Genomic DNA, 25,876 nt, shown 5'->3' on the forward strand with positions numbered 1-25,876 from the left:
CTTACCTGTGAGATTCTGACTCAAAGTCACTCACAAAATTGCAGTCAGGCCATCAGGGTTGCAGTCATCCCAAGACTTGCCTGGGGCTGGAATCCTCTTCTAGACTCTCTCTTGTCATTGGCAGCAGGCCTCAGTTCTTCACTGGCTGTTGGCCTTTGGAGAAAAACCCCCAATCCTATCCATAGGCTGTCTGAGTGTCTTTTTGATGTGCCAGCTGGCTTTCTTTAGATTAAGGGATCAAAGAAAGAGATACAGAGAGAGAAAGAAAGAGAGAGAGAGAGACTACCCAAGATGGAAGGCACAGTCTTTTTATAATCTAATATTAAGGGTGATATACCATCACTTCTGCAGTATTCTATTCATCAGAAACATGTCACTAAGTCCAGCCCACACAGAAAGGGAGAGTATTACACAATGACATGAATATCAGGAAATGAGGATCACAGGGGCCATTCTGGAGGCTGGCTACCATATGACCCCTTTATAATTCTAAAATCTTTGCTGACTCCCACAAGATCAAGATCATAATTTTTTTTTTAATGGAGTCTCGCTCCTGTCATTGCAGGCTGGAGTGCAGTGGCATGATCTCAGCTCACTGCAACCTCTGCCTCCCGGGTTCAAGCGATTCTCCTTCCTCAGCCTCCTGAGTGGCTGTGATTACGGACGCCTGCCACCACACCTGGCAAATTCTTGTATTTTAGTAGAGATGGGGTTTCACCATGTTGACCAGGCTGGTATCGAACTCCTGACCTCAGGTGATCCACCCACCTCGGCCTCCCAAAGTGCTGGGATTATAGGCATGAGCCACCACACCCTGCCAAGATCATAATTTTTATATCATCTGTTTGACTGAAAAAAAAAGTAGATTAAACTATATGAAATTGCCCAGTTTTACCTGTTTGTTACCCACAAAATTGGCAATTTCATATGATTCAAGCTAATTTATCATCTCTAGAAGATCTCAGGTATTCATGAACACTTTTGATGATGCTGTACTTCATTAATTGCAATAGCATGTGTGTTCTTAGGGAAAATGTTAATATTTATAGTTGGAGGTATGTTATTTATTCAGTCTTCAGACAGCAACTGGTGAGAAATGGGTTTATGACTTCTCCTCACCTCTCTAGAATTAACTGCATAGGCCCCCAGGGGTCCACAACCCAAAGACTTAATCATTGCACAAGCTGGATGTAAGATACAACTAACTCTAGTAGATGCCAAATGTCCTTTCTATGACAACATACTGCCTTCCAGTAGGTGTCTTTATCAGACAAGCAACAGCACTTTCTGTTAAACTGAACAATTCTAATGAGTCAGTTCTGATTTGCCAATAGCTGCCCCAGATCAATCAGAGGCTTTTTGTTATAATTCTCAGAACTGAAGCAATAAACTGGAAGGAATTGTATCATTTATTACCTGGTGTGGTGCCTCACGCCTGTAATCCCAGCAACTTGGGAGGCCAAGGTGGGCAGATTGTTTGAGATCAGGAGTTCGAGACTGGCCTGGGCAACATGGCAAAACCCCATCCCTACCAAAAAAAACACAAAAATTAGCCAAAAGTGGTAGTGTGCACCAGTAGTCCTAGCTAATTGGGAGGCTAAGGTGGGAGGATCACTTGGCCAGAGAGTTTGAGTCTGCAGTGAGCCATGATTGTGCCACTGCACTCCAGCCTGGGTGACAGAGTGAGACCCTGTCTCAAAAAAGGGGGAAAAAAATCTCATTTATCATTTTAGCCTCTTAACTTCTGAGAGACAGTACTTGGGCCATCAGTCTGCTGCATCCTCACTGATTTTCAGTTAATGTTCTTACTATGAATACTAGTCTGTAAAAAGTAGTTGATACTAATTGTTCAGTTTAGGGAACTGCTATTCTACACAGTTACTGAGAAACTGCTATGGGCAGAAACTACTCCATCTTCTGGGGATTCAGTGGTGAATGAGACAGACAGATCTTTGCTGTCATATATTTTACATTCTTACAGTTCCCACACCTGGCTTTCTAGAAATACAGATCCTTGGGACCCACTCTAGATTTATTCACTTTTAAAGCCCTGCAGATGACTGATATAGCTAAGTCCATGTCCAGCATTTGAGAAACAGTGGTGCATATTTCAGTTCTCAGCTTCGTCTCTTGTTTATTCCACACCCCACAGCAATGCTTTCCCCCCTCATTATTTCACAGAGATTGGTCTTGTTAACATCAATGAACTCCTGATAGCCGACTCCATGGATTATTTCCAACTTCATCTTACTTTCTCCTTGTTGGCATGATACCGCGGACCACGTCCTGCTTCTTGAAATCCTCCTCCCTTGGCTTTTGAAAGCATTCCCTTTGGGTCCTCTTCTTGCCTTCACTCTGGTTACTCCCTCTCAGTGTCCTACTGCTGACCCTCTTCCTTTCCCACTTGATAGACAATGGGGTTGCTCAGCACACCGGTCTCAGTCATTGTTTCTCACTCTCCAAGGAATCCCTGGGCAAATTCCCCCCATACTCCTGCTTTAACTAGTCTGTGTCGATGACTTGAAACCCTGTCTAGGAGACCTCACTCCCCAAGACCAGTAGCATTAGCACACAACACTCCACAGACCCAAAGATGCAGCCCAACTTTAAATAAACAGAAGCCCATGCTCCCTTACCAGAGAGTGAATTACACCTTTGTTTTAGAGAAGTCACCAGGTGAGAGTGGGCTTCTGCAAAGATGAGTGCTAAACAATATTTTTATGTTTTAAATTCTGAGCCTGAAGGGGAAGAATGGATAAAAGCTGTTGATTGAGGGATGAAAAGACCAGGGAAGAGAATTGGGTGGCATGAATGTGACATTGTTTGCGTATGTGTTTGTGTGTGTATTTGCATACTATTTTTATGTATATGTATATTATATATAGTATATATAAAATATATGTGTGGATATATAGGAGACAATAACTGTACCTACTTCACATGGTTATTATGAACTAATGTAAATAAAATACTGAACACTGTACCTGGTGCATAGTAAGGATGCATTCCTGTTAGCTTCTTTCCACTGTCTCCAAAATTTTACTTGCTTAAGTAAATACAAGAAATTTCTGTTTGAGTCAGATCCAGTTGCAAAGCTTAACCTTAGGCTAGAGAGTGGATAACTGCACTCCTGAAATTGCATGCATAATTTTGTATAAATATGCATATGTTTGTTTTTCTAAAGATGGAATCCTTAATTTTCATGAAATTCTCAGAGTTTTTGTCTCTAAAAATGTCCAGAATGCTTAGATATCATCTGCTGGTCAACATTTCAACAATCATTACTCATCTTTCTCATTCCTAAAAACACTATTTTCCCATCAAGACCTAGACCAGTCACTCAAAGATACTCCTTTCTAAGAAAATTAGTGGTGTCTTCATGCATGCATGCATTCATTCATTTGTGCAATAGGCAATTATTTGTGATGACTCTATACCTGACATTGTGCTAAGCCCAAGGCACAGTGAAACACAAACTCTGTAAAATATTCAAAAGGCAACTACTTAACCTATGATGGTTTAAAGTCACTATAACACTTGAAAAAGGGGTGTCCCAGCAGCTTAGGAGCAACAGCTTTAAAATGTGCTACTGTCAACAGCAACAATTTTTTTTTTCCTGAAGAAAGTAGAGAAGAGAGATCATTCAGTAGGGAATGAAAATGTAGCAGTGTTTTATCTTTAACTAGACAGAAGTTAAAGAGAGACAGTCTCCCAGATTTTACCACCCTTCATCCTTGCCTCTTTCTTTTTAGTTTTTTTTTTTTTTTTGGACAAAAATCTTCCCTTTGTATTCTAGACTTTCTCTTTCAGTTCATTATGAATTGTAGACTCTTGAAGTCTTGGAAATTGGTGGGCCCTTAATCCATGGATACAAAATATAAATTAGGTCTAATCTTGAAAATATCCAAGAATGAGGGTCTTACTAACATAGAGGGTCATTCTATATTATGGTGTGTCTAATTGGTAGTAATTTTTTCTTTCTTTTGAGATGAAATTTACTCTAATTTTCAACTCAAAGTCTTGATTTCATCTTTTGGGACTATGCATGTCTTCTACATCAATATTTTTCATTAATGGGCCATTAAATCAATTTTGGAATTACATCTAGCATAATATTGAATGAAATTAGAAGAGGCCAAGATAGGATAGAAGAGGAAAGAACTGAATCAAATCTAATTGAATTGAATATTCAGAGTACAAAATATCAACATTTAGAGCTTGTAATAGTAACTGGTATTATAATTTCAGTTATTTATGTAAATGTGTGCTAGATCGTGTTATAAAAATATCTTTCTTACTTTTGGTTGCCACTGGAAATTTTGGAAAACACCAATTCCTTCAGATCTTTGAAGACTGTCGTGCAACTCCATGGGTTCTGTTCTCCAGATTCAGTATCCCAGTGCTCATGAAAATGCCTCATTTTGTTTGACTTTGTTTCCAGTCCCTTCCCTACCCTGGTCTCTCTTCTCGGACTGTGCTATCTTGAACTTTCCTCTTGAAGCAGAATCACAGAATCTCCAAGCCAGGACAGGACTGGAAGAAAAAGGGACAATACCATACCTGGGGGCAAGGAGATAGGCAGCAGTTTTCCTTGCTTCCATGTTTGCCAAGTTTTCCAATGTCTTCAGCAGTGGCATTCCAAGACCCTATTGCCAGAAAGCTTTCAGGAAAGTATTTGTAGGAAACTCAGATCAAAAAAATGCATATTGAACAGCTACTCTACCAGGTCCCAGGCTAGTGCCAAGAGACAGATAAGACCCACCTTGTGTAGTCCAGGCCTACTCACCTTCATTATCTCATTGAATCTGTGAGCTATGTAGAATCATTTTCATATCATTTTATAGTAAGAGAACCAAGGATCAGAGAGGCATATAAGAAACTTCTTGATATATAGAATTTGTCATAAAACTTGCAATAAATGGTCAGCAGACCACTCGTAATGTGATGTGGGTGACAATGGCAGTAGCTCTTAACTCCATTAGCACTTGATTGTTTTCAAGACACCCCCTATCCCTTATTCCAACCATCCAGTGATTGTGTAGAACAGATAACAGCATTCTCATCTTCCAGGTCAGAAAATGGGCCCAGGAAGATTAAGCTACTGGTCCAAAGTCACACATCTAGAGCTCTAGAGGATACTGTAGCTAGGATTTGAACTTGGGTTCCAACTCTAAATTCAATGCCATTCTCATGCCCCCAGCCCCCTACCCCTCAATGCCTAATGCTGACAGTTTTCCCCAGAACTACTAAAGCAAATAGCGTTTTCTCTTCCCTGGTTCATAAATTAAGAAAGAGGTCCTGGGGTGTTAATGTTCATTCCAATTAGCCTATTATGGCCAAGATGGCATTAGCCCTTGTGACTCTAGGATAAAATGGATTTTTCCCACAAATGGCCGACAAGTTTGGGCCAAGTTGTAAACATTATTTCCATCCATCTTGGACCGCAGCAGAGTCTGTGGTCAGTGTGCCAGGGAATATATGAGAAAATCAGGCAGCCTTAATCTCTGCAGCATGTGGAAGGAAATAAAGACCACCTTGACTGATGGTTGACTTGATATGTCTGAAGGGGATTAAGTCTGGCTGTGACAGAAATGGCTGGGGAGCCACAGTGAAGAGAACTCGATGAGGTATGGCCTTCCAAGTTTAAACTTCTAATCTCAAAGGACCAGAGTGACTTCGTAAGGAATTCAAGAAGAACACAATTCACTCAACATATAATAGGATCCTGAAATCCTAAAAATGTTTTCCTGAGGCCAGAAAAAGGAAAGAAGTGTAGTGATGCCCGCTGTGGGAGGACTGGAGTCACAGGCAGGCTGTGCAGTGCTACTATGATAACTCAGCGCCAAAAAGGTGTTACAGGGTTGATGACATTTGCAGGTATTGACACCTATCCAAATTCATCCTCTAAACGGAGAGCTTAATGGATAGAAAGCAAACGGCTAAACATATCTAAGCATTCACCCAAACTAGCAGACTGGCAAAGTCAAGCCCAGAAATAAATGGAGTTTAATCTCTGGAGTTTAACCTTCATACTGTCACTAGATTTTTTTAGGTGATTCTCTCCCACCTCCCCAAATGTTTTGCTTCCTCTGGAGCTTTGTCTTTTGATAATAAGATCTGTTTGCATTTGCAAAATACACAAAGTGAACTTCCAGATGGACCTCTCAAAGTGCAATCTAAACATGAAGGAAACAAGAAATCCAAAAGTCAAAGGCGAGTGGGAGGTTTTCTTCTCCCCCAAATCTCTGGGGAGTCCAATTCATTCAACATGCTCACATTCTGGTTTCATTTCCATTTTCTATAATAAGAGATGAAGATGTAATATGTCAATGTTGGTGTATCAGAGAGATGATGAATTCCAGGCTAAAACACGGCGACATCTGCTTGGAAACGAGATGGAAGAAATTAAGATGCTTACCATGATTATTTTCTTCCAGAGCAAATTTATAGTATCTTTGGTCTCAAGGGCAGAAATTCCAGACAGATTAGCTTTTCATCTCCTAGGTAACTCTCTGAACTGCACAGGTATAGAAATTCATTGCTTTAACACTGGGTGTCCTTATTAGGGAAATGTCTTAAATTCTATACCAACAAAGAAACTCATTGACTACTAAGCAATAGTCATGAAAATATTTATGACATGGATCACAAACAGGTGCTCCAAGCAGAACAAAAGCTGGGATTATTCACTGCTTGGACTAACTGAAAAAACATTATTTACATTAGCATAGCACATTTTATGCTTTTAGTAAATATTATTTTTCTGATTATGTGTCCTCATATTCTAGAAATGGCAACTTTGCTCACGTACCAGAGGGACTTGGAAACATGAATAGAGTTATATAAATAATAGGTGCTAGAGCATTGCCTGTACTATACCCATTTATAAAATATTCCACAAAATTCTATTCAGTCCCTATTACATGCCTGTATTTGGATCTGCAGATGCAAAGATAAGTACAACATGACTCCTGTCTAGTTCAAAATTTGCTTAATTTGTTCCTATAAACTTTTTAAAGGAAGTTGTGTGAGCATTCTCACGTTCATTTCACAGATGACAAAGCTGAGGCTGGACAAGATCACACACCAGGAGGTACCAGAGTTAAGAGTGACACTCCAATGTCATTCTTCAGGCCCAGGGCTCTGTCCACTCCTTCATAGGCTGCTATGATTGAGAGGAGAGCCTGAGGGTATTTGGGTGACCCAAGGGCAATGACTCACAGTGTCTAAGGGACATCAGAACTGGCCTTTTATCCAGTCCTACATCTCATTGTTTGTCATTTTCATTTTTCATTCAAGTGTTTAGCACCAAGTAGACACAGCTGTAGTCTCAATCAGAACTAAATGATACTTTGCAGGAATTACTGAAATGCTCATTGAAAAACTATTCTCTTCCCATTGTTTTGAAATACTCCAATAAGGAAAGGGCCTTTTTTGGAATATCTTCTCTCAGAACTTTAGCAACAGGAATTGTAAAATGTTCCCCAAATATTGCTTGGCATGAAAACCTCTTTCAATGCAAATAAACCATTGATAAAAAAAAAAAGAATTTGTTAAGGGGGACAGGAAGTAGGGTGATGCTCATAAAAAGCTGCCAGAAAAGCCTTGGATTGCAAAAGAATGCCTGGGAGGCTACACAGGTCATGTGCAGTCAACAGGAGACAACGAGGACATTTTACAGCCATCTTAGATACTATAGATTTTATTTTTTTATTGGCAGAATCAATGTGACTATTCCATAATAACCAGGATAAGATGAAAACAAAACAACAAAATGGAAATATTTTAGGGGTTACAAAATTTCTAGATTTGAGGATTCCCTCATCTGTTAGTTCTGTGACCTTAGGCGAGTCATTGAATGTCTCTGAACTTCCATTTCCTCATCTCCAAACTGAAGATAGCAGTTCCTACCTCATAGGATAAATATGACGATGGATTTGAAAGCACACACTAAATTGTAAAACATTCTACAAACCAAGGTTTTTCTTTCTCGTTTACACAAAAAAATTCAAGTCCAAATGCAGTGTTGAGCAGCTCTCTATGCTCAAATATTATCCATCACTAGTCTAACTTTTAGCTGCCCCCGGCCTCCGTCACAGTCACCCTGCCTCTTTTCTAAGAATGAGCATGCGGGGAGCGCCTCCTGTGGGTGCTCTTTACAGCTTCAGTTATGTGATCACAGACAGGGAGTTCTTGCTGTATCCTTTGGGAAATCAAGGCCTCTGATTCGTCTTCCCAGCACTCTCATCCTCAAAAGGACCCCAGTGACTGCACTGAGATGTCTGAAAGCCATCTGGGGATGGACTCAGCATTTCTAACCCCTCCAGCCTATTCCTTCAGCAGTTTTTCTCATCCCAATAAATAGCAACTCCATTCATCAAGGTTCTCAGATCAAAAAGTGGGACTCATTTTTGACTCTTATGTTCCATTCTCCCCACATCTATATCCAATCTATCCCACAAGGACTATCACTTTCATTTTCAAAATATATCCTGAATACAGCCACTTCTTTTCTCCACCAATACCACCTTCCCCCAACCCACAAACATCCCCTGTCTGGAGCACTGCAAAAGGGTCATCACCAGTCTTCCTTTTTCTACCTTTACCACCTGATTGTCTATTCTTCCTATGGCAACCAGAGTGATCATTTAAAGACATTAATCAGATCGATCACAAAGACCCCCCATGTTTTCCTGTCTCATTCAAAATAAACTCCAAAGACATTATCACAATCTGTGAGACCCCTGCAGATCTGGCTTACCCTGACCCCTCAACTTCACTTTCTTCTATCTCCTTGTTTGACCTCACTTCAGCCCCTTCTGTTCTCTAATCCCACAACCACTCTCTTGGTTCAGGAAATTGGTGCCTGTCATTCCACTTGCACCGGACAGTTTTAGCCCAGACATTCAATGCTTTTCTTCATTACTTAATCCACGATTCTGCTCAAACATTACTTCCCCAGAAAGGCCTTTTCTGATCTCCTCAGCTGCTTTTTTTTTTCATAACACTATATTATATTAAATTTTTGTATTATATATTAATTATATTCTTGTTTAATGTCTGTCTCCCCATGGGAATATAAGCCCCATGAGGGCAGGCATTTAGTTTATTTATCTCCTTATCCCCAGCATTTAGATTAATGTCTGGTACATTTTAGATGCTTTAAGAGGCTCTGTGAAGTATCCTTGACCCCATAGGGAGACCCAAGCTGTCTTTCAGTTGGATCATTGGTATAATCAAGGGTTTAGAGATGTATCACGTATCAACCAAAACGTGGTTGTCCTAAGAGATGGACTACCAAGAATTACTAAACAGTACAATGTTTCTGGCAGAATCTGGCACAGCCGTGGGGCCTGACAGAAACCTTCTCAGAGCCAGAGGGACTCCGAACTCAAGCCTAGTTCTCTTGGATCTGATTTCACCAAGGTGCTCCCGGATCTAATACCATCTCCCAGTTGGCATAAGCCCAAGAAGGGAGGCCTTGCCCTAAGTCAATGAAGGAGAAGCCTCCACTTCCATGTCTTATATTGCTGGCATAGTTTAAATCCATCATTTACTGAGGGCCTACTCCATGCCAGGGTTTGGGCTAAACACTGTGAATGCTTTATATCATTTATATTATGTAAGAAATAAAATATTATTTTTATTTTATAGGTAAGAGAACTGAAGCTCACAGAAGTTAAGTGTATGACCAAAGTTATACGATGGAAAATGGAAAAATTGAGATTTGAATTATACTCTAAACAGTGCTACTTCCTAATGTGTTTCAGCTGAGTAGATTGCTCCTGCACTATCCCCCAGAGGTAGGTGACTAGGGCTTCTGAGCTAGTTCTTGCAGTATAAACAGATACTGAATAATTTCTGTAAACTGATAAGTAGGGACATTGAGCTTGGACCACACTGACTGGCGTAGGGACAACCAGTGACTGCAGCCTCTGAAACCCAGGAGGCTGTGAGAGATGTGACCTCCTCTCAGGGACTGGGAGGGTGTTCAGCTGTGGTTTGTCTCCCAAAAGGAGACTCTGGCCATTTGGACTAGCCTGAGCTGGAATCATGGGACTCACCCACCCACAGAAAAGGTGAACTTTAGCTTGATTAACGATTGTGAAACTCTTTAAGTTTCAGTTCCTAGGGACTGCCTTTTGCTCTAAGCCAATTCTCTTGAAATCTCTAAGCTATGAAACCTGGTCACCAGGAAAGTATTTGTAAATATCCTCCAAGCAGGGCTGTCCTCTGGGCTGGGGACAATGTCCTGGCCCCAAAGTCATACCAGGTCCTTGCTCTGAAGTTGGCAGAGGAGATGGGCAAGTGTTTGTTCCATACATCTAAAGAGATTGTTTCCAAGCAGGTACCACTGAGCCCTGATAAAGGCACTTAGCACCTCTCTTGGGAGAGGCTGGGCACTATCCCTTTTGCAGCTTCCAAATCCCAGTGCACTCTGAAGCAAAAAGTTTCTTTACCAAAGATGCAAGAAGCTAAAATCCCTACTAATCAAGACATTCAGACTTCATACAAATATCAGTTCTTGTGATCCCCAAAACTCTTTCACTACGCTTTTCACAGGCATCACCAATAACCAAAGTTATTCTTCTCTCCAGAGCATGCTGAGAGAGAAAGCTCTTTTACTGAAGATTGTTTCTTTGACATTCACGCTCCAACAAGGATAGTCTCTTCTGGGCCTAATTTGACTTCTTTATGTGCCAAGAGGAAACTTTCTCTCTGAAGGGCAGGCACACAGATATCTGAAGAGGTCTTTAGGAGGCACTTTATAATTTCCTTGAATTTCCTAGAATGTTTGGAGAATAATGTGTATTGATTAGCTGTCTCTTTCGAAATGCTTAAAGTTCTCCTACCCTTTGATTTTTTAAGAGGAATTAACAGTGAATAAGCAAAAAAAAAGAAGAAGAAGAAGAAGAAGAATATACCAACTCACTCACTCATGTTTTCTAACTAAAAGGAGTGTGGCCTAAAGACCATTATATGTAACAGGGTCCATGCTAGGACATTGAAAGCTAAGCAGCTCTTTCTGATAAATTTGAAATTGGGGCCGGGCGCGGTGGCTCATGCCTGTAATCCCAGCACTTTGGGAGGCCGAGGCGGGCGGATCACCTGAGGTCTGGAGTTCGAGATCTGTCTCACCAACATGGTGAAACCTTGTCTCTACTAAAAATACAAAATCAGCCAGGTGTGGTGGTGCATGCCTGTAATTCCAACTACTCAGGAGGCTGAGGCAGGAGAATCACTTGAATCCGGGAGGCGGAGATTGCAGTGAGCCGAAGTTGTGCCACTGCACTCCTTCCTGGGCAACAAGAGTGAGACTCCATCTCAAAATAAATAAAAATAAAATAAAATAAAATAAATTTGAAATTGGGGACATGGAGATAAGAGAGGTGGCAGTGACTCCTTGAGACTGTGTCATAAGCTGACTCTGACACTAAGAAAGACAACATGACTAGACAGTGACCCCAGGAGTCTAGGGCTGAGATCGGGAACACATGACGCTGAGCTGCACGGCAGGAAGGGAAGTAGAGCTCTAATGATACCACAGCTGTGCCATTTAACACACAAAGATGTGACACTCCTAGGCCAATTCTAGTAGATAATTCTGCTTCCAATAAATAACCTGGCACAAAAATAATAATAAAAAAATTAAATCTATGCTCAATGACGTGATAGCAACATTAGCACATCCAAATTTTTTTTTTTAACTACAGGGTCCTATATTCTGGGCCTCTCAACCTTTTTCCTTGCAGCCCCAGGCCTTACCTGGTCATCCCAGGACACTGACATTTTGGATACTGATGACCCATCGATATGCCATGGCTGGGAAGCTTCGCTAGTGGAAAGAACACTGGATTTAGAAACAGAAGACCTGAGCTCCATTTCTGATTGCTGTTACTAGCTGTGTAACTTTGCACAAATCACTTAATTTTTTGGGTCCTGTTGCTGCATCTATGAAATGCAAATTCTAAAAAATTCAAAGGACTAATCTTATGAAGAAGGCAATATTATCTGCAATGCTACAGGTGACAAAACTGTGGCCATGGAATTCATAAGGAAAAAAAAACCAAGATAATGTAAGAGTCCACAGATTATGCTGCTAGTGTCTCTACACCATGATTTCTTGAGATAGTCTCAAGTGAGGAGGAAAAGGAGTACTCCAGAGCTTCTCAGAGCTGTGAGAAGCCCAGGCAGGGGTGTGAGTAGAGAGGGAAGAGAATGGCAATGGAGTACTGCTTAGCTATTTAACTCATTCACTCTAAATAGCTTAGCTATTTAGCCCACTCACTCTCACATCCTTCGGATTCACCCTAATAACATCTAAGGGGACAGAAAGGCAGGTTCCTAAATCCCTGAGGGCTTCTGCAAGTGGGCATGCTTCATGAGCAGAACAAAAGGCCTGGCGTCCATTCAAGGGCGCCTTTGCTTTTCCATTAAATTCCTTTGACATTCGATGCACTGTGCGTTAATTAATTAATTAACGCACAGTGCATAAAAAGTTTCACATTAAACTTCCTCCATTCAGCTCAGTTTTGAGGCCAAGGAGGCAAAAAATAACAGCTCCTGAAACCATTTTCTTTTTTTCAAGGTGCTTTTTGAGGAAGTTCGCTTTACAACAAAGGAAGTAAAACAGAACCTTTGTTATGATCTTCTTTCCAGCTTTCCTGTAACCTTTGGGTCCACCCTCAGTGCCAGCCCTGCCCCCACCCCCACTCCTCTGACAGGTCTCTGTGACTGCCTCACCTCCTCTGAGAAGCCTTCCTGACTACCACCACAGTGTCAGTGAGCTTCTCCACTCTTTCCATCCAAAGCACTGCAGCCTCTCCTCTGCAACACATCACATGCTTGTGCATGTTCAATTAAACTTTGGCTTTGTACTTATCGACTAAGTGCCTGCCTTCCCATGAGATTCTGAGCTTCACGAACACAGTGGCTGTATCTGTTTGGTTCACTGCTGAGCTCACAGAGCCTAGGTCAGTGCCTGGCATATGTGTTGGTCAAATCACCCTGTTTGTTAGTTTTTCCTTCCTCTCCCCAACATCTGAGTCATCAACACCAAGAGCTGTTCACAGAACACCCACAGTGTGTGGAATTGCGTTGGGTGACACAGAGCCCAAGAACACATCTTCAATTCTAGAGTGAGCCACTGTTAATTAAGCCCAGAGGTAGCCACGGTGGCATGCTGGAAAAAAAACAGCACACTTGTGATGAGGAAACTGCAGCAGGGCATTCTGCTTTGAATCTCAGTTTCCCCATCTGTAAAACAGGAATACAAACACTTATCATGCCTACCTCGTGGAGCTATTCTGAAGATCACATAGAGAGATGAAAGAAGTTTATAAACTGTGAAACCCTGTACCACAAATGACGACTTTCACTGTTGTTTTTTATTGTGGTAAAACATACGTAACATAAAGTGTACCACTGTAACCTCTTTTTTTTTTTTTCTTTTTTTTTTCTGAGACGGAGTCTCACTCTGTCCCCCAGGCTGGAGTGTAGTTGTGCGATCTCAGCTCACTGCAACCTCCACCACCCCGGTTCAAGCGATTCTCCTATCTCAGACTCCTGAGTAGCTAGAATTACAGGTATGTGCCACCATACCTAATTTTTGTATTTTTAGTAGAAATGGAGTTTCACCATGTTGGCCAGGGTGGTCTTGAACTCCTGACCTCATGATCCACCCATCTCGGCCTCCAAAGTGTTGGGATTATCGGCGTGAGCCACCACGCCCGGCCTGTAACCAGTTTTGATTGTACAGTTTCGTGGCTTAAGTACATTCCCATTGTTGTGTAACCATCACCACCATCCCAACTGAATGTACAATTTTTATAAGCAGGATAAAAGGCAGGCAATTTTTCTTAAGCCCTCTTTTCTTAAGCAGTCCTTAGCCCTCCCTCTTCTCCAAGCCCCTTCACAGGCCTGTGGTCTTAGAGCTCTCATGGCCTAATGCCTTGTTTCATGCATGCAGAAACTGCGAGCCAGATGGGGAAAGGACCTGCTTAAAATCCCACAGAACAGGGACTAGAACCTGGGTATCTGGTGTTCCTTCCTCCAATCCACCTCCCACAGCAAAAGAGTGATGCCTCTACAAACCAAGGGCTGCCCAGGATTGCCGGAACACAAAGGCTAGGAAGAGACAAAAAGGAATTCTTCCCTAGAGACAAAAAAGAATTCTTCCCTACAGCCTCTGGAGGGAGTGTGGGTCGCAGACACCTTGATTTTAGATATCAGGCCTACAGAAATGTGAAAAAATACATTTCTGTCATCTTAAGGCACCCTAATTTGTTACAGCAGCTCTAGAAAACAAATAGAGGAAGTATTAAAATTCCCATAAGATAGTTATAATTGAAGAGTGTCCTGGCATCTTTAATCTTTATAACAACAATATGAGGAGGGTATGAAATCCTGTGATCAGCCCCTTTTTATGGTGAGGCAACCGAGGCCAGAGATAAAAGGCAAAATGCCAAGATCACAAGAGAGTAAGCATGGGGGCTGATACTCAGATCTGTATCCATCCTAAGCCAGTTCCAGACAGACGCTCCCAAGGACAATAACCCCCTTCCAGTATGCATCCTTCACTCCCTCCTGGAGACACACGGTGTAGAGTTGGGTCTTTTTGCTGTCAAGAAAGCATCAGAGCAGTGCAGACCTGACAAAACCACAAGCCCTTAGGCACATCTAGACTTCAGCCAGGCCTACTCCTGGGTTTTAAGTCAAGCCTTCTCAGATTTAACTTCCTAACTGACTCGTGGGCACTGAAAGATAATCCAGAAAACTCATAGATTTTTGGTAAATTGGATAAATGGTCTTGATCTATTAAGACAAAATTGGACTACATTTGAAAAGGTGGAGTGCAGTCAGCTTGTTATTGACTTTGAATGTGAAAACACTTCGATTTAAGCAATTTCTCCTAGTCATTAATTCTCCTAAAAAGAAATTTACCTAAAAGTCGTCTCCCTTAAAGTGTTTTAAAAGTTAGATGAAATTAAAATAAGAATGTTAAAATGAAATTAAGCAATTGTCTTTAAGATTTTAGCTAATTGGCTGGGCACGGTGGCTCACGCCTGTTATCCCAGCACTTTGGGAGGCCGAGGCGGGCAGATCACGAAGTCACGACATTGAGACCATCCTGGCTAACATGGTGAAACCCCATCTCTACGAAAAACACAAAAAAATAGCCAGGCGTGGTGGCACGTGCCTGTATTCCCAGCTACTTGGGAGACTGAGGCAGGAAAATCACTTGAAACCGGGAGGTGGAGGTTGCAGTGAGCTGAGATCGCGCCACTGCACTCCAGCCTGGGTGACAGAGCGAGACTCCATCCCCTCCTCCCCCCAAAATAGAAAAGATTTTAGCTAATTGACCTAGAGCCTTGAATGTCAAGCTAAAGAGTTCTGACTGTTCTAGAAGCTATAGGACATCATCAAAGGGCTGTGGGTCAGGAGTGATGTGCTCTTTAGAAGGGCTAACCTGACATCCATGAGAAAGATGGATTTGCGAAGAGACTGGAAGAGCATTCAAGGCGGCTGGGGAAAAATCGCAAGGAAAGAGCTGAGACCAGGGCTGGGACAGGAGTCCAGTGAACAGGCAAAGATGCATTGTAGATGGACAGTGGCATTTGCTCCTGGCTGGCTGTGGGGAATCAAAAAGGAAGAAGGCTTGGATTTTAACAGTCAGAAGAAAGTGAAAGGAAGAGAAGGGCAGATGTCAGCAGGAAGACAAGCCTGGACAGTGGCCACACCAGGGTTGATGTGACCAAGGGAAACCCGACCACTTATATGAATACTAGTCTGCTCAGTTTTGGACTTGGTTTTAGTGTCAGAAATATAAACTTCCGTCTTGTTTAAGTTGCTGATATTTTGGTTTTCTCTCCCTTGCACTCAAACATAATGAATACTATTACTGGGGCTGTCCATCTTCCTCACAAATACAACCTTGTTTGTTTATTTGTTTGTTTGTTTGTTGTAGAGATAGGGTCTCGTACTGCCACCCAGGCAGCCTCACAGTTCACTGCAGCCTTGAATTCCTGGACCCCAGCAATCTTCCTGCCACAGACTCCCAAGTAGCTAGGACTATAGGCTCATGTGACCATACCCAGCAAATTTATTTATTTATTTTTTAGGATGAGTTCTCTTTATGTTGCCTAGGCTGGCCTTGAACTCCTGGCCTCAAGGGATCCTCCCATCTTGGCATCCTGAGTAGTTGAGGTTACAGCTGGGAGCTACCACAACCAGCTTACAATCTTCTTTGAAGAAATAACTACTTCATCTCCCAGAATATTCCACAGTTCTGAAAGACACCTCTTCTCTGGTTCCCATATTCAATCTGTCTCCAACACTTACAGTTTCTCCCTTAAAGATAAGTCTAGTGCCTTTGATGATGCTCTTGCCTGGGCGACCACTCACTCGATGTGGCATCTCTCCTCTATTCCCATCAACACAAACACTTCTTAGAGCCTGATGTGCACTCCCCTGCTGGAGAACCCTGCAACCTGCACCAGTGATTCTCAATGCCCCACCTGACTTCCAAGACTATCCCATAACTGCTTGGACTGATCTGATACTTTCTCCCACCTTTTTCCTACATAAATTTGAGTTCAAATCAGGCCAGTATTTGTTCCAAAATAGCATGCCCATTCCCAGCTCCATAATTCACCCCATGTATTCTTTCTATATGGAATATCTTCTCACCCTCCACTTGGCTACCCTGCATTTTCAGCCATCTCTATCTTTCAAGGACTTGAGCCACTAGATAGCAGCAGATATGAGTTGAGCCAAGACAAAAATCTAGCAAGCCTGTAAGCAAGCTCCCAGCTAGACTGTAAGCAACTTGAAAGCAGAGATCCTGTCAAATGCCTCCTCAGCATCAACCCACTCCCACAGTTCTAAGAAGAGTGATCAGTACTGAATCTTAAGAGATTCTTCTGATGAGAGTAGAAAAATGACATAAAATCATTGAAAAATTCACAAATAACTAAAACTGTGTGATAAAATAGATCCCCACACATAAATACAAATGGATTCAAAAATTAAAATAGAAAACCACACTCATTAGGATAGCTACCACACACACACACACACACACACACAGAGAGAGAGAGAGAGAGAGAGAAAGAATAACAAGCACTGGTGAAAATGTGGAGAAAGTGGAATCCTTGTGCACTGTTGATGGGAATGTAAAATTGTGCAGCCAGTGTGGGAAACAGTATGGAAGTTCCTCAAAATACTAAAAATAGAATTACTGTATGATCCAGAAATTCCACTTCTGTGTATATGCCCAAAAGAATTGAAAGCAGGATCTCAACAAGATATTTGTACACCCATGTTCATAGCAACATCATTTGCTATAGCCAAGAGTTGAAAGCAACCTGATCGTCCATTGATGCGTGAATGGATAAAGAAAACATTGTATATATATACAATGGAATATTATTTAGCCTTAAAAAGTGCTATGGTTTGAATGTTTGTCCCCTCCAAAACTTATGTTGAGATTTAATCACCATCATACACCATATTAAGAGGTGGGACCTATAAGAAGGTAGTTGGACCATGAGGTCCCACTCTAATAGCTGGGATTGGTGCTCTTATAAAAGGGCAAATTCAGCTCCCTCTTGCCCTCTCTTGTCTTTCAGCCTTTTGTAATGGGATGACACAGCAAGAAGGCCCCAGCCAAATGCTGGCCTCTCAGTCTTGGGCTTCCTGGCCTCCAGAACTGTAATACAATAAATTTATGTTCATTATCATTACCTCACCTCTGGTATTCTATTATAGTTGCAAACCCAAAGACAAAAAGGAAGGAAATTCTGACACATGCTACAACATGGACAAATCTGAGGACATTATGCTAAATGAAGTAAGCCAGTCACAAAAATATAAATACCATACAATTCTGCTTATGAAGTACCTAGAATAAGCAAATTCATAAGGTCAAAATAGAAAGGTGGTTGTCAGGGGCTGAAGGAGGGAGGGGGCAGAGGGAGCTGCTTAATGGGTACCAGAGCTTCAGTTTTGCAAAATGAAAATAATTCTGGAGATTTGTTATACAACAATGTGAGTGTACTTAATATTATTGAACTGTGCACTTGAAAATGATTATGGTAGTAAATTTTATGTTATGTGTATTTTAACACAATTCTAAATAAAAACATTTTTCATAAAATTAGACTCTATAAGGATTTGGTTTTCAACTCTGGCAGCACATTTCAATCACCTGGGGAATTTTGAAAATAAAACATTGATTCTCCCTCCCCCTCCCCCAGAAATATTTATCTAATTGGTTTGAATGATTCTAATACATAGCCAGGGGAATCACTGGTGTAGGAATTAGAAAAAATGTCAGTAATTCACACATATTTTATTTTTATAATTTCAACTTTTATTTTAGATTCAGTGGTACATGTGTAGGTTTGTTGCATAGGAATATTGCGTGATGCTGAGGTTTGGGGTATGATTGCTTTCATCACCCAGGTAGTGAGCATAGTACCTAATAGTTTTTCAACCCTCAACCCTCTCCCTTCCTCCCCCATTTAGTAGTCCCTCGTGTCTATTTTTGCCATCTTTTTGTCCATGAGTACCCATTGTTTAGTTCCTACTTATAGGCAAGAAAATGCATTATTTGGCTTTCTGTTCCTGCATTAATTTGCTTAGGATAATGGCCTTCAACTGCCTTCATATTGCTGCAGAGGATATGATTTGTTCTTTTTTATGGCTGTGTAGTATTCCATGGTGTATATATACCACATTTTCTTTATCCAATCCACTGTTGATGGGCATCTAGGTTTATTCCATGTCTTTGCTAGTCACATATATTTTATGGACAAAGAATCTTAGAAGAAATGTATGAGAGCTAGAGAAAGAGCTCAAACCTTATTTTAATGTACCTGAGGTTGATTCCTATCCTACCACTCTTTAGCTTTGTGACACTGGGCAACTTATGCCCCAACACCTGTCAAAGTACTCAGTGTCCAGCCTGATGCCTAGCATAAAGTAAACTATCAACAGATAATAAATGAATGAATAAATAGCATGTCTCTGTAGGAATGTAGTTAATACATGGTCACTTTATTTTGATATTTATCTACTAGAAACAATAAAAGTAGAGTCCCAAAATAGTGCTGGTATACAGTAGGCATACAATAAATGATAGATATGTCATTCCACAAATAATGTGGAAAGACCTTTAGAGATCATCTAATTCAACCTTCTCATTTAGCAGGTGAGAATATTGGGGACCAATTAGGAGAGCAATTCTTTACCCAGCATCCATTTTATTATATATAATAGCCCTCCACATTCTTAACTTTGGGTATCTGAAATGTTTTAGTGTAAACACTTATAGTAAGACTTCTAAAAATCGATGCTTCTGTTCACTTATAACAGGAATTAGGATATATTCAAATAATCCTGCAAGGACCTTGCTCATCCATGTCAGATGGCAGAATGTAGCTCTTTATAACACTCTGCGGGACATCGAATCTGAGATGATGACTTGAGACTCCACAGGTCTGAGTTACTCTATGTATTGAAGACAATTTCCGGGGGTTCCCTGGAGAGTAAATCACTCCTTGCTAATTGTCAAGAGTTTTCTCTAAAATGAAGCTCCAGAAAAGCTTCCAAACTTTAAGACCTTAGTGACCTACCAACAGCCCTGTGGCTTTCAGTTATGTTCTGACAGCCCCTATGAAGTGTGGCCAGAAGGAGGGGTGCAGACCACCTGTGAGGGCTGGGCAGGCCACCTGCAATCTCAGAGTCACTTTCCCAGATTCCCAGATTCTCACTCATATGTATGCCAAAGTCCAGAAGCATTGCCATTCTAGGGACCATTTAACAATTCATTCATTGCAGTGTTTGACATCTTACTGAGCATATATTCTGTGCAGGCTCTGTGCTTGGCTCCATACCTACAAAGTCCAGGAAGATATTCCTCTGAACATCAAGGAGCTTAGAATCTACTGGAAGATACACAAGCAGCAGATGATGTAGTACTGTATGATCATTTAATGATTCAATAAAAAACTTTTGAGAGATCACTGTGTTCTAGGCATAGATTCACATACAGAAAGGCTGTACAGAATAATGGTCAAACCATAAACTCAATGCCCATGCTGCCTGAATTTGCACCCTAGCTCCACTGTTCACTACCTGTGTGACCTTGGACAACTGACTTAACCTCTGTGTGCTACAGTTTCCTCATTTGTAAAATGGAGATAATAATGCCACCGCCCTCCCTCGGTGATTGTGATGACTCAGTGCATTCATATATGTAAAGCCTAGAATAGTCTCCTGGCATATAGCAAGTCCAGAGTAGGTTTCTGCAGAATTCTAAGCTTCATGAAGGCAAGGACTTTTGCAGCTAAGTATTTGTCGAATGGATAAATGAATTTCTGTGGGAGATTTGCCAGCAACATGGAAGGCTAAGCTGGAATTAACTGATTATTCTCTATACTTCCAACACATATATGTTGGGAAACATAGAAATAAACACTTACAAAATACATATCTGGGCTCCAAAGAAAGATAAATCTCCAGATACTTCAAAATCAAAGGAAGAAATCACAGGCAGAGGTTTAAGTGGAAGCTGACACATTAGAAATCTCAGGAAATGCTGATTATTGTAATAGTGTGGTGGTGATGGTGGTAGTGATGATGGTGGTAATATTTATGATGGGGATGATGATGATGAAGATGATGGCTAGATGAAGATAAGTCTCAAGAAGAATTACAGCGCACTTTAAAATAAGAACAGTGTTCCCAGAATAATTGTTTCAAGAAGTCATTCTTTTATGTGTTTTGCCTGTGGCACTCCCATAATTACCAGATAGATCTTGGCCTCCCTGAAGTTGGAACTACCTATCTTGTCAATCCATCTCAGCTGTTCAGGTTCATGAAATGATCATTGCAAACAGTAAACTGAACCAGGCTTGGGAATTGCTGAGGCACTATCCTCTTGTTCTGGAGCACCTATACACAAAATCAGAGGCTCAGAATCTAATGTGTAGAAGAAACATAACATGTCAGCAAGTCAAACTCCCACCCAGTGGTTCATGTAACTGCTCACCACAGCCACAAAGGTTGCTCAGCCTACCAAGCATTTCTAAGGAAAGTATCCACTTTCACAGGTCTGGTGGAAGAGATTAATGTTCTGTTTCCTTTCAGCCTGCAGTAGCCTATTGTACCTCTAGGTTCTTGGGATACCAATCTATAAGGGACGATAAAACATCACCGAAATAAATAGGAATATGGTGCCAGCCTACTCAGGTTTCCACATGACTTCGTTAAATAACAAGCAAAATATGAATTGGAACTGCTGAAACCATACAGACAGCACATTGGAGTAGAAATTTTAAAAATATTCTTAGCTGGCACTAACCAATACAAGGTGAGTGTTTTAGTTCTTTGCATGTGCAAAGTGTACAGTACACCTACTGGATGAGCCACCAACTCTGAGGTCAGCTAGTTAATATTCTAAAATTGAATAGTCTACTCCATTTTCAGAATCCATAAATAATTTTTAAAAATCTAATAATACATAGTGTAGTGTTGCTCATTGGGAATGAGTGATCCATTTAATTATCTATATTTTAAACCCTTTATTATACTTCCCTCAAAGCTATCTGATTCTGAAAATAAAAATTCCTAGATGATTCCAAATAAGTTAAAGGGTTATGCTACATTGAGTAGACATAATAAATCTTTTATTTTTTTACAATAAAGAGGCACATCATTTGTATAACTACAAAATTAGTGTCTCACAGAACCTACTAAATAAATATTAAATAAATATTTAAAGATTCTCCTTTTCAAAAGCACCACATGTCTCACTTTAGCCCTGGTTCTGTCATTGTAAACACACTCCTGTCCCCTGCCTCTGGTCCCCCAAACACTTGTACTCATGCTGGCTACCCTCTGAAAGCCAACTTTGCTCCTAGACAATCAGGAATTTCTGAAGGAAAGGTAGTTATTGGGAGATTTCAGTTCCCCTCCCCACTGTCAGGGCCAGCATAGTATGTTGATTAGGAACCCAAAGTTAAGTTTTCTGGGTTCATTTTCTGGCCCTGAAATAACCATATGACCACTCAATAATCATGTTACCCTAGGTAAGTTACTCAACTTTTCTGTGTCTGCTACCTCATCTATACAACAAGGGTAATAGTAATAGTGCCTTACTCACAGTGCACTTTTGAGGGACAATGAGTGAACACCTGGAAAGCTTGAAGGACAATGCTTAGCACATAGAAGCACCCAATAGGTATGAGCCATTATTATTCTTGCCACTGTGTCTTCTTCAATTCTAGGCACGTCTTTCCTTCTCTCCACTGTTTCTCAGGTTCATGCCCCCTCCCACCCAAATTTCTGTCATGATTTGGGGCTGGGGCTATGGAATACAGTAGTAGACATTAGGGAAGATTTCATGAAGCTGATGACATTCAAGCTGAACCATAAAAGATGTCTTGCTCCTTATTTGAGTGCTTTTCAGAAAATTAAGAAATTAAGAAATTGCATAATCCCCTTGAAATTCTTTATAGGATAATTAGGGCCCCCTCAGCTTCCTTCTGTATATTATCAGACTGATATATTTAGCGCTCTCTTTCCCTTCCTTTTATGTTACATCTTCCCAACCTTGGTGTTATGCCTTTTATCCTTCAGAGATTTTCCCCTAACTTTATCTTTTCTGAACTTTCTGAGCCCAAAGGCATGCCATGTGCCAGCTGCAGTAGCACCAGGGCTTAGCAGAACAGGGTAACACATCCAAATTTTCCTTGAGCTCTCTATTCCTAAAAATATAATTAGATCTACAGAAACCACACACAAGACTTTATTCAGCTGAAAATAAAATGAAGTGGTTTATTGGACCCAAACTGCTTTATATTTGTGCAATTTCTGTCAGTTTCACACATTAATTGTAATTATACTAAGAGAAGAATTATGGGATAACTGTCAAGTGCACAGACTCTAAAACTGACAGGGCTGCAGTAGGTTATGCATATTATTCACTGCACAGAGGCAATCAGCTGAGGGGTGAGTGGGGCCTCAAATGTACTCAGAAGAGGCACATTTTTCTATTTCCTACAATAGTACCATATGGGCTATAGTGCTTACATACAGGGGGACTGAGCAAATAAGTAAGTATATTAAGGGTAGTGGGGCCCTGATTTCTCATTTTCAGAGAAAGGAGTTCTAAATATGAAAAGTGGTTTTATAAAGTAATGGGGCTATACTCTTCAGAAACATCAATGTCATGAAAGATAAGGAAAGAGTAAAGAACTGTTTCAGACTAAAATGACTCAATAACTAAATGCAACCCATGATCCTGGGTAGTATCCTGGATCTGTAAAAGACATTCATAGGACAACTGGCAGATTTCTAATGCAGTCTATGGATTTCGATGGTTGTACTATGGGTATGTAGGACAACGTCCTTGTTTCTAGAAATACACGTTGAAATATTAAGGAGTACTCAGGCATCTTGTCTGCAATTTACTCTCAAATGGTTCAAAATAATATATACAAATAGAGAGAGGCAAATGTGACAAAATGCCAAGGACTGGGAAATCCAGGTGAAAGTGTATAGGATTTCTTATGCTATTGTTAAAAATTTCCATATATATGAAATTCTTTCAATTAAAAAGTGTTTTTTTTTCTAATTGGTGAAGACAAATCTTTTTGCTCTGCAGTATTTTTAGACCAAAAATATCACAAGAGAATTCATCGCTAGCAAACCTGCACTAAAAGAAATACTAAAGGAAATTCCTCACACAAAAATAAAAATAATTCCTCCAAAACATTGAAACGCAAGAAGAATAAAGAATAATGGAAAGAGTAATTAACATGTTCTAAAACCCTAGCATTGTCAGTGAAGTGATAAAAGTACTCATTTACATTATACTATAAGTCAAGTTCGCATGTTCTAATTGTTAGGCTAGCACATAAAAAATATGTAACTAACAAATGATAGAGGAAAAATGTTACGATAATAATAATAATAATAGAACTGCATTAATTCAAAAACAGAAAGCAAGAAGAATGAAAAACAAACAGAACAGGTAAGACAAATAGAAAATGAATTTTTAAATAACTGTATAAACTAATATACATATTTCTATAAATGCTAAATACTATTAAAATACAAAGATTGTCAAACTGAATAAAAATATAAAACCTAGTCAAGCTACATGTGAGTCATTTCTTAGAGACACAGAAATGTTGAAAGTAAAAAGATAGTCAAGATCTATCATATAAACATTAACTAAAATAAAGTTGATACAGATTTACAAATATCAGTAAAGTAAATTTTAAGATAAAAATTATTGCCAGAAATAGAGACACCTTTGATAATAATACAAGGTTTTATTCACCAGGAAGATATAACTATCTCTAAATTTGTATGCATCTGATAACATAGTTTCAAAATACATACGGTAAAAATTTATAGAACTAAAAGAAATAGTTGAGTGCACATCAGTGTGAAAAACTTTAACATACTTCTCATAATAATGAGTAGAATAAGCAGGGAGGGAAATCAGTAAGAACAAAGAATACCAAAGCAATGCAGTAAACAAACCTAATCTAATTGATGTTTATAAAACACTGCAAAGAAAGAATAAATGTTCTTTTCAGTGCATAAGGAGCAGTTACTAAAATTGACATATACTAAACCACAAAGCAAACCTTAACACATTTCAAAGGCCTGAAATCTTTTAAAGTATGTTTTCTGACCACAGTGGAATTAAGCTATATCAGTTACAAAAAGATGACTCTAAAATTCCCATATGTTTGGAAATTAGATGATATCATTCTAAATAACCTCTGTGTCAAAGAAGTGACGATACTGGAAATTAGAACATATTTTAAATTGAATGGCAGTGATTCTACAGCTTATGAAAGCATGGGAGAAGTTAAAAATGTGCTGAGAGAAAAATAGGTTTAAAAGCTTATATTAGAAAATAATATGAGCTAAAAATCAATTACCTAAGTATCTACTGCAAGAACTTAGGGACAAAAGCAAAACAAAATCCAAAAAGGTAGAAGAAAGAGTATAATAAAGAAGAAAAATTAATGAAATAGAAAACAAATCTACAATAGAGTCAGTCAAACCAAATGTTGGTTTCTTGAAAAAAATGGATAAAATTAATAAACTCCTGCAAGACTCATGAAGAAAAAAGAGAGATGAACAAATTTGAAGTATCAGGAATGAAAAAGAAGGCATCACTACAGAACCTACAGAAATTAGGGAAAAAAAAAGAAGATATTATGAAAAATGTTGTGAAAATAAATCTGAAACTAAGATGAAACAAATGTCTAGAACACAACTTTCTTAAAGAGACACCAAAAGAGATCTGAAATGTGGACATTCTTGTTTACATAAAACAAGCTGAATCTGCTATCAAAATCCATCCCGCAGAAAAAACTCTAGGCATGCACTCTCTTCCTGAGTATAGAAAAGGATATAATGTTTTCTAAATCACTTTGGTGAGGCCAGCATAACCTTGATACTTTCTTACTCTGAAAGTTTGTGAAACAACTGTAAGATATATAAGAGTTAGTAATTTATTGAGAAATCTACGATATGCCAGGAACCACTCAGTGCCACTCCAGGAAGCATCTTCTATCTTTTTTGTTACCCTCATTTTTAGAAAGTTTTTATTAATATTGATTAAAATATTTTTTGGTAGCTTCCGTCCACCAGCCCTATTTCTACCCTAAATGGGGGGGTGGGGAAAGTAATGTGCAAAAGAGTCCACAGATATATTTGCTCCATCTTCAAACTTTACACCATCATCAACTCTTCAAGGGTGTCAGCTTAGGATAAGGAAAGATTCAGGGTGTCTGTTTTACACATTACTTGAGAAAGATGTAGTCTCAGGACCCAGGACAATCTA

The 25,876-nt window shown here is 39.9% G+C and overlaps 1 long non-coding RNA gene across 2 annotated transcripts in view; it reads right to left on the bottom strand.

Moving 5' to 3' along the window:
- LOC129047951 (uncharacterized) overlaps nucleotides 1–25,876 on the bottom strand; it is a 76,474-nt gene that overhangs the window by 20,841 nt on the left and 29,757 nt on the right. The window contains exons 2-3 of one of the 2 annotated variants that reach the window (XR_008509882.2): nucleotides 11,767–11,836; nucleotides 6–10,786 (exon numbers count right to left, since the gene is read on the bottom strand). This is a non-coding gene — a long non-coding RNA (uncharacterized LOC129047951). Of the gene's footprint in view, nucleotides 1–5; nucleotides 10,787–11,766; nucleotides 24,033–25,876 lie in introns of those variants that run through there. The other variant, XR_010136566.1, reaches the window with a different exon arrangement.

This window comes from Pongo abelii, chromosome 13, assembly GCF_028885655.2.
Source record: "Pongo abelii isolate AG06213 chromosome 13, NHGRI_mPonAbe1-v2.0_pri, whole genome shotgun sequence".
Taxonomy (NCBI): Eukaryota; Metazoa; Chordata; class Mammalia; order Primates; family Hominidae; genus Pongo; species Pongo abelii.